Below are 11,912 nucleotides of genomic sequence, written 5' to 3'. Positions count from 1 at the left end.
TGGGAATAATTGAGGAAGGATAGAGTGTTGAATGATCTGTATCCAGGAAGAAACTGGAACTGTTTGGGGTGTATCTAGGAGTTGTTCCTGTAGGGTCTGTTCTGCCTGGGAGATGCTAGTGGAGACGTGTATGGAAGTGTTGAGGGTCGGAACACATTCCCATTCTAGAACTTGAAGTATACAGTTTGCCCTTGACCCCTGACACCCATCTGGTGTCCCATGGGTCACGAATGTGGAGATACAGGTTATTATCTTTACCAAAAAATGTTCCAGACCCATGTCCCTCGCTCTTAAAGAAATATCCAGACCCGGCACCTTCAAAGTCATCATGTCTCCTTCATGACCAGTAATAGCTTCCACCATAGGTGGAAGGGAGATATTTACAGCCTGCAGAGGATTGATCATATGTAAAACAGGCATAGGGGAACCAATTAGAAGATACTGATTTGGGAGTAATGGGTATTGTAATTTCTGTCTGATAACAAGTTGGATCAAGTGGAATGGTAAAGAAGGCAACTTTAAGATCTAGTACAGAGAAGTAAGTAGTAGACGGTGGGATGTGAGAAAGTAGTGTATACGGGTTAGAAACAACAGGGTGTAGAGGTATTACAGCTTCATTTAATAAGGTGCAAATCTTGCACTAAGCAGTATGACCTGCCAGATTTCCTTACTGGTAGGATGGGAGTATTGTATGATGAATGTATAGGAATTAAAAGACCTTTAGATAAGAGGCGTTAAATAAGAGTTTTCAGTCCTTGCCTGTGTGTCAGGGAGATGGGAAATTGGGGTCTAGAGGGAAAATGTGAGGGGTCTTTTAAATTAATAATAACAGATGAATGGTGGTTAGCAATAGTAGGAGTAGAAATGTCCCACACAATGGGATCCACTAAATCAGGAGGTAAAGGAGGGTTCAGTGTGGAGGGTGGAGTAGAGATTAATGTAGTAGAAGTAGTGCTGAGGGGTCCTGAGACCAGTATAGGGTGACCCCTAACTTAGAAAGAAGGTTTCTTGCTAAAAGTGGGGTGGGGCAGGTAGGTATTACTAGAAAGGAGTGTGTACTAATTCTGTTGTCTATGAGGCATGTGACAGGACCTGTTACCTGGGGTTTGGAGGGGTATCCATCAATTCCCATCACTGAGACCGGGGAGGGGTATTATTGTCCTGGGAAGGAAGGTAAGACAGAATAAGTAGCCCCTGTATTGACCAAGAAGGACGTCAACTTACCCGCTACCTTGAGTGTTACCCCAGGCTCGGTGAGAGTGATTGGGGTCGATGAGTCGGGGCTCCTTCAGTCTTCAGCTGCCAGACCCAGAACAGTCAACGGTGGGTCAGGGGTTGGAGGGACTGGCCTTCCATGTCTTGGCACCGAGGGACAGTCACTCTTCCAATGTCCCTTTTACCACACGCCAGACAAGGTCTAGAAGGTTGTCATGGATGTGGACAATGGCTGGCCTAGTGACCTTCCTTTCCGCATTTAAAGCAGGCTCCAGTTGGTAGGTTGTTTCTGGCTGGTCGAGTAGGTGCCGGCCTCTGGGCTGCCACTAAGGCTTGGGCTTGCAAATTGGCCTTCTGGCGAGTGCGGGATTCCCTATCTGCCTCAGCCCGTTCCTCCCGTGTTAAAAACTTTAAAGACCATATTCACCAGGTCTCGGATGGGAGTCTGGGGGCCCTCTTCTGCCTTTTTCAGTTTCTTTCTAATATGAGGAGCAGATTAGGTGATAAAATGAGTAGTTAAAACAGTAGCTCCTGCCGAGGAAGTTGGGTCTCAGCGAGTATATTGTAAAAGGGCCTCAGCGAGGTGAGTAAGAAAAGTTGCTGGGTTTTCATTAGGGAGTTGAGTAATCTCCCGCAGTTTATCGAAGTTAACAGCTTTATGTGAAATAGCCTGTAGGCCCTCTAGGAGGCACTGGAGCATTTTGTCCCTGCGAGTGTGGCCATTCCAGCCAGACTGGGTGTCTAGTTGGTATTCCCATCAGGGGTCCTGCCCAGGAATGACTTCTGGACCCACTGGCATGGTAGGGTCAGTTAAATGGGTTTGATTAGCATGTTCCCGAGCAGCCTCAAGAACCTGTTCCCTTTCATCAGAATTTAAAGTGGAAGAAAGAATGACATAAATGTCATGCCAAGTTAAGTCATAGGCTTGAGAGAGGTAACGAAATTCCTTAATGTAGGTGGTGGGATTGTGAGAAAGGGAGCCCAGACATTTTTCAATCTGAGATAAATTGGTGAGGGAGAAAGGAATATGGACACGGACAACACCTTCAAAGTCAGCCACTTCACGTAAGGGACAGAGAAGGGGCTGTTGAGAACGGTGTGGCTGCTCACCGGGAAGGGTAAGAAAGGACTCTGGGAAAGTGGTGTCCGGAGATGTTAGTGAAGAGGAAGGTGGGGGTGGCGGAGAGGGTGCAGTGGGGTTAACAGGAGGTGGAGATGAAAGTGCCTGTCCTGAATAAGGGGGTCGTCTATGAAGTGGGGATGAAAGAGATTCAGGTGGGTCAGAAAAAGAGGAAGTTGGGTGCTCTGGTGGATGGGTCTCATAAAAGATTCTTAATCTCGATGGACTGAGGCTAACACCATAATCTTCTTTAAATTCCTTTGGAAAATTTTTGATCATGTATTCTAACACAGTAGATTTACTGGGGGTACCTCCCATAGTGACAGTGGTGCACACGAAACAAAAGACAAGTACCAAGGACCTCTCTGATGCCTGGTCATCTACCCTTTTTATGAAAGTTTCAGTGGGTCTTTGGCTAAGGTGTCTCCATATAAACCCTGGAGCAGAGGGCTAAGCCACACTGTTATGCCAATCCGACCTCACATGGAATGCAACTTCAGACCCATTGAAATTCCACGACTTTTCGTCTTGGAACTTCATATATATCATTTACACTAAAAAGTTACACAGACAGACACCAACCCCAACAAAACCAAATGTGAACTCTCTACTAGAGCTGCTAGAGGGACTCGAATCCTCTACCCTACCTAACCCAGCCAAAGGGGACTTGAACCCCTGAAGAGGCTGAAGGGGACTCTAACCCCAGAGACTCCAGGCTAGGGGAATTGAGAGGGGTTGAGGAATCTTTAGAGGGGGTTTGAGGGGGTTTAAATAGGAGTTTCGTGACTTAGAAGAATTTGGGTGGTAATCCAAGTAAAGCAGAGAAAGAGAGAGCGAGAGAGTGAGAGAGAGACAGGAGCACAGGTAAAAGAAAGCTTGGATGTAGGGAACCTCCTGCCATATGCCTGTGCAGCGGCAGAAATTATTGAGATCAGTGAGGATATTAAAATTGAAAGTTCCTTACTCAGGCCACAGAGAATTTTTATCTAATGGGTATTGGAGCCAAGCAGTAGTGCAATAGAAAATTAGGCGTTTGGAACTAAGTCCTGAGCCAGCCCCAGGCCACCAAGATTGAGTAGGAGACACCTCAGAGGAGTAGTTGGGTCTGGTTTGGAATTCTGGTTACCCATGATCCCTTAAATCCTGAGGGAAAGATTCTGTCAAAGGACCAGCATCCCAGCTGCTTTTGGCAGAATCCCAGAACCGGAGACTGGAAGAAAACAGTGGACGTCTCCGCTGTAGTCTTCAGTCTATAATGGCTATGCCGTGGAAAGACAGGGAATCCAAGTCATCCCCAGGATGCCTCTGTCTTTGGACTGGGGGAATCTCAGACATGGCGCCAGCGATTTCTGGAATGAAAGGGACAGAGACTCTGGAATAAGAACCAGGACTTGGAATCTAGGTGCCCAGGATTGGGAAACTAATTAAAAATAGGAAACTCACAGGTATTGGATGGTGGCAGCTGGAGGTTCCTGGTCCGTGAAAAGGAGGAGGAAAGGGAGGGGGGGGGTGCAGCACTCCTTTCCAGCCGAGATTACTTGCACCCCACTTCCCCTTCCTGGGTTTTGGCACCAGATATAAGGTCGCGGCAAGAAGAAGAGGAAGCACAAAAGTGGGGTTAAAGAGAAGTTTTTATTCTGCGCTCCCGGGCGAAGCTTACAGGTCCCCGAGAGGGATCCAGGCGAGGTTCACGGGTCCCTGAGAGGAGCCCGAAAAATCTTAAATAAATATGTTTTACATGGCCAACAACAACAGAAAGAGATGTACCTGTCATTCTTGTTAGAGTTTCATATCTTCTTTCTCATTTTAGAAAATGTGTGCAAGGGTCTTTTAGTGGGTGAGATAAGATTTTTACTTTGTAATCACTTTGTGTCTTTTCCCTATTTTTTTTTTTTTTCTGACGTAGTATCTCCCACTCTACTCCCAAATTCCTTTGTACTTCCTCCCTCAGGTATAGGTCTCACCCTATGGCAAAGGCTTTAGGAGTTATGATATCATTTGATTACTTTCTTTAAACTTCTATAAACCATCCCAATATCCAATGGCTTATAGAATTCTCAGAAATAAACTCTAAAATCTCCTAAATGTTAAATGTTATAGATGGGAGAAATTTAAGTATTTTATGTTAATTTATTCTCTAAGTAACAAAAACCCAGCTATATCTTGATCAGATAGCTATAATCCCTTGAGTCCCTAACCTCAACTCTGCAGGATGGAATTGTTATAATTGCCTGCTTCTAGAACGTGAGTCTAGTTTAGATGGGTTATGGATGAAGGGATCTTTAGAATTCTTTCAGTTCAAGTAAAAGAAAATCCAGTTCAAACTGGTTGAATCTATAAAGGAAAGTTATTGGCTTACATGGAATATTCAAAGGTAAGGCAGGCATTAGGCATTAAAAAGGCTTAGCTATGTCACTAAGAAACCCATTTCTTTTTGTTTTTGTGCTCTTTCTCCTGTATTGTTGACTTTTTTCTCAAGCTGGCTTTGCTCCTCGTTCCAAAATTAATCCCTGAATCTCCTACAGTCATTAATTATATTATAATGTCCAGTAAAGTTCTCATTAAAACAATATGCCTCAAAAGTCTCATTAAAACAATATGCTGGCTTCTAGCCAAATAATAGGCATGTGGGCTGAACATTTACATCAGGTAGATATACTAGTTGGCATGATCAATCATGGGAGAAAAGAAGGGCAGTGTATGCACAGGGAGACAGCTGGGGGCAGGGTAGGAGTACATGGGAGGGAGGGACACAGGAAAGAGGTAACTACAGGGAGGAATTGGGGAAAGAGCTGTTCCATTATGAAGAATTGCAATGTCATGAAACAAAATGTGTATGAACTGTTGTACGGAAAATGAATTTGCTCTGTAAACTTTCACCCAAATCACAATAAAAGTTAAAACAAAAACAACATGCTTATTTGACTGGTTTCTTATATATTCTACCCTGAATCAAAATTTATGAGCAGAGAGGTGGACTCTGATGATTGGATCAGCTTAGCCCACTTGCTCACACCCTACAGTAGTGAGTAAAGACAGTTTTCACCATCAGGGATGGATGCTGGACTAAAATAGTGGACTAGAGGGAACATGAGTTGTCTTGGAGTGCCATGCAGTTGATGTAGCAGACTCCTGAGCCTAACCCAGCTATAACAGGCTACATGTTGAGAACAGCAACTGCAAACTGGGAGGTGAAGTGATGGTTCGGAGCCAGCAGATCAATAGGTTGCCACAGTCAGTGGAAAACCAAGTAGAAGGAAGGCCTGGGGTGGCATCAGGATGCTATGGTAACTTCCACATAGAGCTTCCAGAGCCAACAAATGGAAAAGTGGAGTAAGAACAAGCTAGGTCTTGGTTGTGTTGGGGCAGGAGCAAACAGGTTGAAGGGCTTTAAACAATAGTCATTTATTGGCTCTTTCTATCTGTCAGACTGGCCTGCACAGCATACTGTGGAAAAGGACAAGGGAACTCTAAAAGGATGCCAGATGTGAAACCCCATGATTACCTTCAGTACTCACTGGGCATGGATAGTTTAGATATCACTTTCCACAGCAATGTCTTTTACACACTAAGTGAACCTTTACAAAGGACTTCCAAATGCAGACCTGAGGGCCCATGGTGTGGCTGCAGTTACATTTGTTTCACCCACTTTGTATTCTAAAAAGAAACTCCAGACCCACTTTTTTAAAAGACTCTACCAATAAAAGGTATTGTTATCTTTTTTTTTTTTTTTTTGCAGAAGAAAATCTGACAACACAGGGCTTGCATTTCCCCAGGATAACCACTGCCAGGACCAGCTTGTTACTACATATTTTTCAAGAGTTTGTTCTCTGTAGTTTGCTATAGGATTTATCATCTTAACAGGGTGTCCAAACATGCATTTAGACCTGCATGGACCCTTGATTCCTTTTGAGTTTGGCCCTTTACTAAAAGCTAAGCTGAATTAATCAAAGTACTTAAAAACTTAAGACTGCAAATTCTTGACACATAGAATAAGAAGCACAACTCTTTCGTACTAAAGCCATTTTCCATTCTGAAATAATTGTAAGCAACTTGAATCATCATGACAGATGGGTACTGAAATGAAAGGCTTCCCAGACTTTGAAAGTGCTTCTTGGGTGGTGGCCACACCTGTGGTTATAGCCCAAGGCATGATGAGGCAGCCAACACACTTGAAATCCCACTCAACTTGTGGAGATTTGGTAACTTGTCTCTTGCTGCTGTGACCTGGACTATTAAAAAAAAAACAGCCAAACAAAAAACTTGTTCTTCAATAATTTCTTCCTAACAGATGTAATCTATATGTAGTATGGAAACTGATAGATGGGAGAGAGGAGAAATTATTTTTCTTTTTCTAATACTTCAATTTTTCCTGATTATAAAAGTATGTATTTATTATAGAAACTTGAAAAGTGTAGACAATACAAATAAGATGCTAAAACTTCCTATAATTTTATTTTCAATCCTCTCTTTATCCCATATTCCCTCTCCAGTTACTGATCAGTTTCACTACTACCTTTAGAGCAAATGACCTAAAAATGCCCCTTCTTTTGCTAAATCCTCTACTTCCATGCCCTCTTGCGCCAATCAAATCATATTCATACCCCATCCCAAACTGCTAGTGTCCAGATCACAAGTGAACATGACCATTCTAAATCCATTGACCAGTCCTCATGACATATTTATTAGTTACTTCATTCTCCCCTCCCATCCCTGGTAACCAACCATCAAAGAATGTTTCTTTGCGTGTGTAAACCTTTCCTTGGGTTTTTCTAATAGTAGACTCATGCAATATTTGTCCTTTTGTGATTCACTTATTTCACTCACATAATGTCCTCCAACTCTGTCCATGTTGTGAGGTTTTTCATGAATTCTTCATTATTCTTTAATGTTGCATAGTATTCCATTGTGTGTATGTACCATAGTTTGTTTATCCATTCATGAACACGTAGGTTGTTTCCATCTCTTTGGTATTGTAAATAATGCTGTAAGGAATATGGGTGTTCATGTATCTGTTCGTATTACAGCTCTCAGCTCTTTAGGATATTACTTGTTACTGAGATTGCTGGTATTTCAATTTCTAACTTTTCAGAGAAGCACCTTATGATTTTCCACAGTGGTTGCACCATTTTACAGTTCTACCAGGAGTGTAGGAGAGTTCCAATCTCACCACACCCTCACCAGTGTTTGTTGTTTTCTGACTTGTTGAACTTGTTATTATTGCTAGGGTCAGATGATAGCTCATTGTTACTCTGAGGGGACCTCTGGTGGCATAGTGCCTAAGGCATTTATTTGACTGCTAACCAGGAGGCTAGCTGTTCAAACTCAACAGCCACTGGTGGGAAGGCAGATTGGGCACTCTACTTCCATAGAGATACCACCTCGGAAACCCAAGGAGGGGTCAGGAGTCGAATGGACTTGATTGCTATGAATGGCTAATGAGGGCAAGCATTTCTTTGTGTATTTGTTGGCTTCCTGCATGTCTTTTTTGGTGAAGTATCTGTTCACATCCTCTGCCAGTTTTTTGAGTGGATTATTTTTCTTTTTGATGATGAGATTTTGAAGCTTTCTATAAATTTTAGGGATAAGTCCCTTGCTGGATATGTCACTATGAGATATTTTTTCCCCAATTGGTATGTTCTCTTTTTGCTCCTTGGGAGAACTCTTCTGATGGGCAAGAATTTAATTTTTAGAAGGTCACAGTCATCTAGTTTATCATTTGCTCTTTGTACCTATTTGCTAATGTTTGGTGGTCTGTGTATGCTTTAAATCAGGGCCCATAAGTTTGTTCCTATTTTTTCTTTGATGATCTTTATACTTTTAGCTTTTACATTTAGGCCTTTGATCCATTTTGAGTTAGTTTTTGTATATGGTGTGAGGTATGGATCCTGTTTAATTTTTCTGTGAATGAATATCCAGTTTTGTCAATAGCATTTGCTAAAGAGACTGTCTTTTCCCCATTCAAAGGAATCAATCTCCTTTTCAAAGATCAGCTGCCCATTGGTGGATAGATCTATTCCTGAGTTCTCAATTCTGTTCCATTGATCTATGTTTCTGTTGTACCAATACCAGGCTATTTTGACTACTATGGTTGTATACTAGATTTTGAGATTGGGGAGTGTGAGTCCTCCCACTTTGTTGTTCTTTTTCAGTAGTGTTTGCTCATCTGAGATCTCTTTCCTTTCCACATAAAATTAGTAATTGTTTTTTCTATCTTGTTAAAAAATGTTGATGAAACCTGTACTGGGATTGCATTATATCTATAGGTTGTTTTGGGTAGTTGTGGTAGTGTGGTAGTTAAGTTTGTCTGTCAACTTGACTGGGCCTGCTTGAGTATCTGGGCAGCTGGATGTGGTATTCCCCATGATGAGACTGGTAATCAACTCCATGGTGGAATTTACTGTGAGCAGCTGAGTAGCTGCCCTAGGGATGTGTTTTGCTTCGTGAATATAAGGAGAAACTTTGGGGAATGGTCTCTAGCTTATGGCACACTTGAACCCTGCATGTAGCTGTGTCGTTGTTCAGCAGCCTTCCATGCTCTGCCAACCTTGGGGCTTTCAATGGACTTGAATTAATAGCCTGCTGTGTGATTTGGTAACATTGGGACTATGTCATTTTATTTGTTGACCTTGGACTTGTCAGCCTCAGCAGCCAGTAGATGCCTGAGTGAAGAGATGCCTCTAGCTTCAGTGGGCCAGGAGCAAAAGGCAGAGCTGAAGCCCAAGGTCAAGGGGCTCCCACACAGCCCCTAGAACCTGACACTTGGAACTTGGACTTCTAGCCTCTTCAACTGTAAGAGAAGAAACTCCTGTTTGATAAGGCCATCCCATTTGTGGTACACACCTGTCTGAGTGCACTAGGTAACCAAAAAAGTAGTATTGACATTTTTGTATTGTTCCATCTTCCTACTCAAAATCAAACAAATTTTCTGAATACTATTTTCTCTCCTTTTTTTTTTTTTTTTGTACTCCAATTACAAGAATATTAGGCTTCTTGAAATTATCCTACAGTTTATTGACAATACATAGATTTAAAATTATTTTTTCCTTTGTATTTAATTTTAGATTGTTTATATTGCTGTTATTGAGATCAATAATTTTTTCTACTACAACATATATTCTACTATTAATCTCATGCAATGTCACGGAACTGTAGTTTTCATCTCTAGAAGTTTGATTTAGTTCTTTTTTAAAAAATGTATTTTATGCCTCTAATTAATTTTTGAACATTTGGAATTCAGTTACAGTTACTCTTTTAATGCTCTTGTTTGCTAATTCTAACATTTTGTATTTTTAATTCATTAATTTTCTCCTCATTATTGGTTATATTTTCTTGCTTGTTTCCATGACTGGTAATTTTTCACTGGATACAGACATTGTAAATTTTACCTATTTGGATTTTAGATTTTTTAGTTTAGGTTTCTTATAAATACTTTGGACCTACCAGGTTTACTGGTTAGATAGAGACTATGGACCTGAGTCACCCTTTGGGCCTGGATTAAACTCATTTCCATGGCTGAACTCTCAGCCAAGCAATAGACAGGCCTACTAGCTGAACAACTATGCCAGGGAGATGCACTTCTTAGAACAACCATCCATGGGAGATCAGAAGGGCAGCATTTTCATAGAGAGGCAGGGATATATAGGAAAGAAAGACACAGGGAAAGAGTATTCACAGGAAACAAGTGAGAGGAGAGCTGTTATGCTGTACAATATATAATCAGTGTCACAAAACAAAATATGCATGAACTGTTGAATGTAAAATGAATCTGCTTGGAAAAATTTCACTGAAATCACAATAAAAAGTAAAAAATAAAATACAGTAAATCTTGAGCTTAGTTCTTGGTTTCTGCTAAATTATTTGGACTTAATTTGCTTCTTTCAGAGTTTGGTTTTAAGATTAGGTGGGACAAGAGTAGTGCTTATTCTAGGCCTAATTATTGTTCATCATCAAGTAAAGAACTTCCTGTGTACTGTATGCAATGCACCATGGATTATAAAGTTTTTTAAATTTTATTAAACCCTCCCCCCAGTGTGTTTGATAAAAGTTACTATTTACTGTTTTATAGGTACTGGGTTCTGTCTCTGGAATCCTTTCAGGTGGTTCTTTCCCTAGCCTCAGATAGTTTTATCACATGTATGTGCTGATCAGTACTCATGTAGCATCCTCTTCAAATCTCTGGAGATTTTTCCTGCACAAGTCTCTCCTCTCCTGTATTCTGTCCTGATAATTCTAGTTACCTTGATATCCCTGGACTCTCATCTCTGATTCCTCAGCTATGGGAGTCCACTGTTTGTTTGTTTGTTTGTTTCTTTTTTTCCCTCAGGTTCCTCTACATGTGCAATAGTCTAGAAACTCTCCCAAGGAAGTAAACTGTGGGCAATCAGAGGGCTCACATTGCTTATTTCATGTTACTCAGGATCACTATTGTGATGTTCTGATGTTCTGTGTCTTGAAAAATGTTGTTTCCCATATTTCATCTGGTGTTTTGGTTGTTTCAGGTGAAAATACATATCAACTGCCTGTTAATCCCTCTTGGTTGGAACCACAAGTTCTTGTTTGTTGTTAACTAACTCACTGTTGTTGAGTCAGATCCAACTCATAGCGACCCCTCCTTAGGTTTCTGTGGTGGTATCACTATGGAAGTAAGTTGCCCAACCTTCCTTCTGAGGAGTGGTTGGTGGGTTTGAACTTGCCAGTCTTTTGGTTAGCAGTCAAATGCCTTAGGCACTTTGCCACCAGAGCTCCCTTGTAGTTAACTAGAAGCTTTTAATGTCTTTATTTCATTAGGGTCAGAAAATGTGACCTATGTGAGTTCTGCTTTATATATATTTATTAAAACTTTCTTCTTTGCCTAGCTGATATACCGTCATTTTAAAGTGAATTTTCTGTGAATGTTTACCCAAAAGGTATATTTTTCATTTGTCGGGCATTATATCTCATATAAAAGACATAGAGCTTGACTGATACTGTTTTATCAAATATAAGTGAGAAGAGCACGTTTACAAATATCAAACAGAACAGAAAATTTTTAGAATTAAGAAGTAAAATTTCTCTTCCCATTGTTTTAATCTAAAACTAAGCCCTCTCCTAAAGTTAAGTATTATTACATTTTTAAAAAAATTGTTATGCATTTACTAGAAAATATGTATCTTTTTGTCCAACTTCATTTTATTTGTTTACATAATTTCTTTGATTAGAATTGCATGTAAGCAGTCCTTCTTTATGAATAAATGTGGATGTATACCTTATTGTTTATTCAATATTCATCATTTGTTAAATTCTTTTGGGAATTACTAATTATCAAATTGATAATTTCTTATTTCCTTCATAATACTGGATAGATCCTGGTCCTAAGCTGTAGTTTAACATTGCAACAATGCAACGCACTGCCCGTCGAGTCGGATCCGACTCATAGCGACCCCTCCTTGGGTTTCAGAGGCGGTATAATTACAGAAGTAGATTGCCCAACCTTCCTTCTAAGGAGTGGCTGGTGGGTTTGAACCACCAGCCTTCTGGTTAACAGTCAAATGCCTTAGGCACTATGCTACCAGAGCTCCCAGTTTAAATAAATATA

General features: G+C 40.8%; 1 pseudogene; it reads right to left on the bottom strand.

The window, feature by feature from the left end:
- LOC103195869 overlaps positions 1 to 11,912 on the bottom strand; it is a 97,489-nt pseudogene that overhangs the window by 1,895 nt on the left and 83,682 nt on the right.

This window comes from Orycteropus afer, unplaced genomic scaffold, assembly GCF_000298275.1.
Source record: "Orycteropus afer afer isolate SDZICR_OR568_19922 unplaced genomic scaffold, OryAfe1.0 scaffold00060, whole genome shotgun sequence".
Taxonomy (NCBI): Eukaryota; Metazoa; Chordata; class Mammalia; order Tubulidentata; family Orycteropodidae; genus Orycteropus; species Orycteropus afer.
The sequence above is the reverse complement of the archived record's forward strand: the minus strand, read 5'-3'. Positions and strand labels throughout refer to the sequence as shown.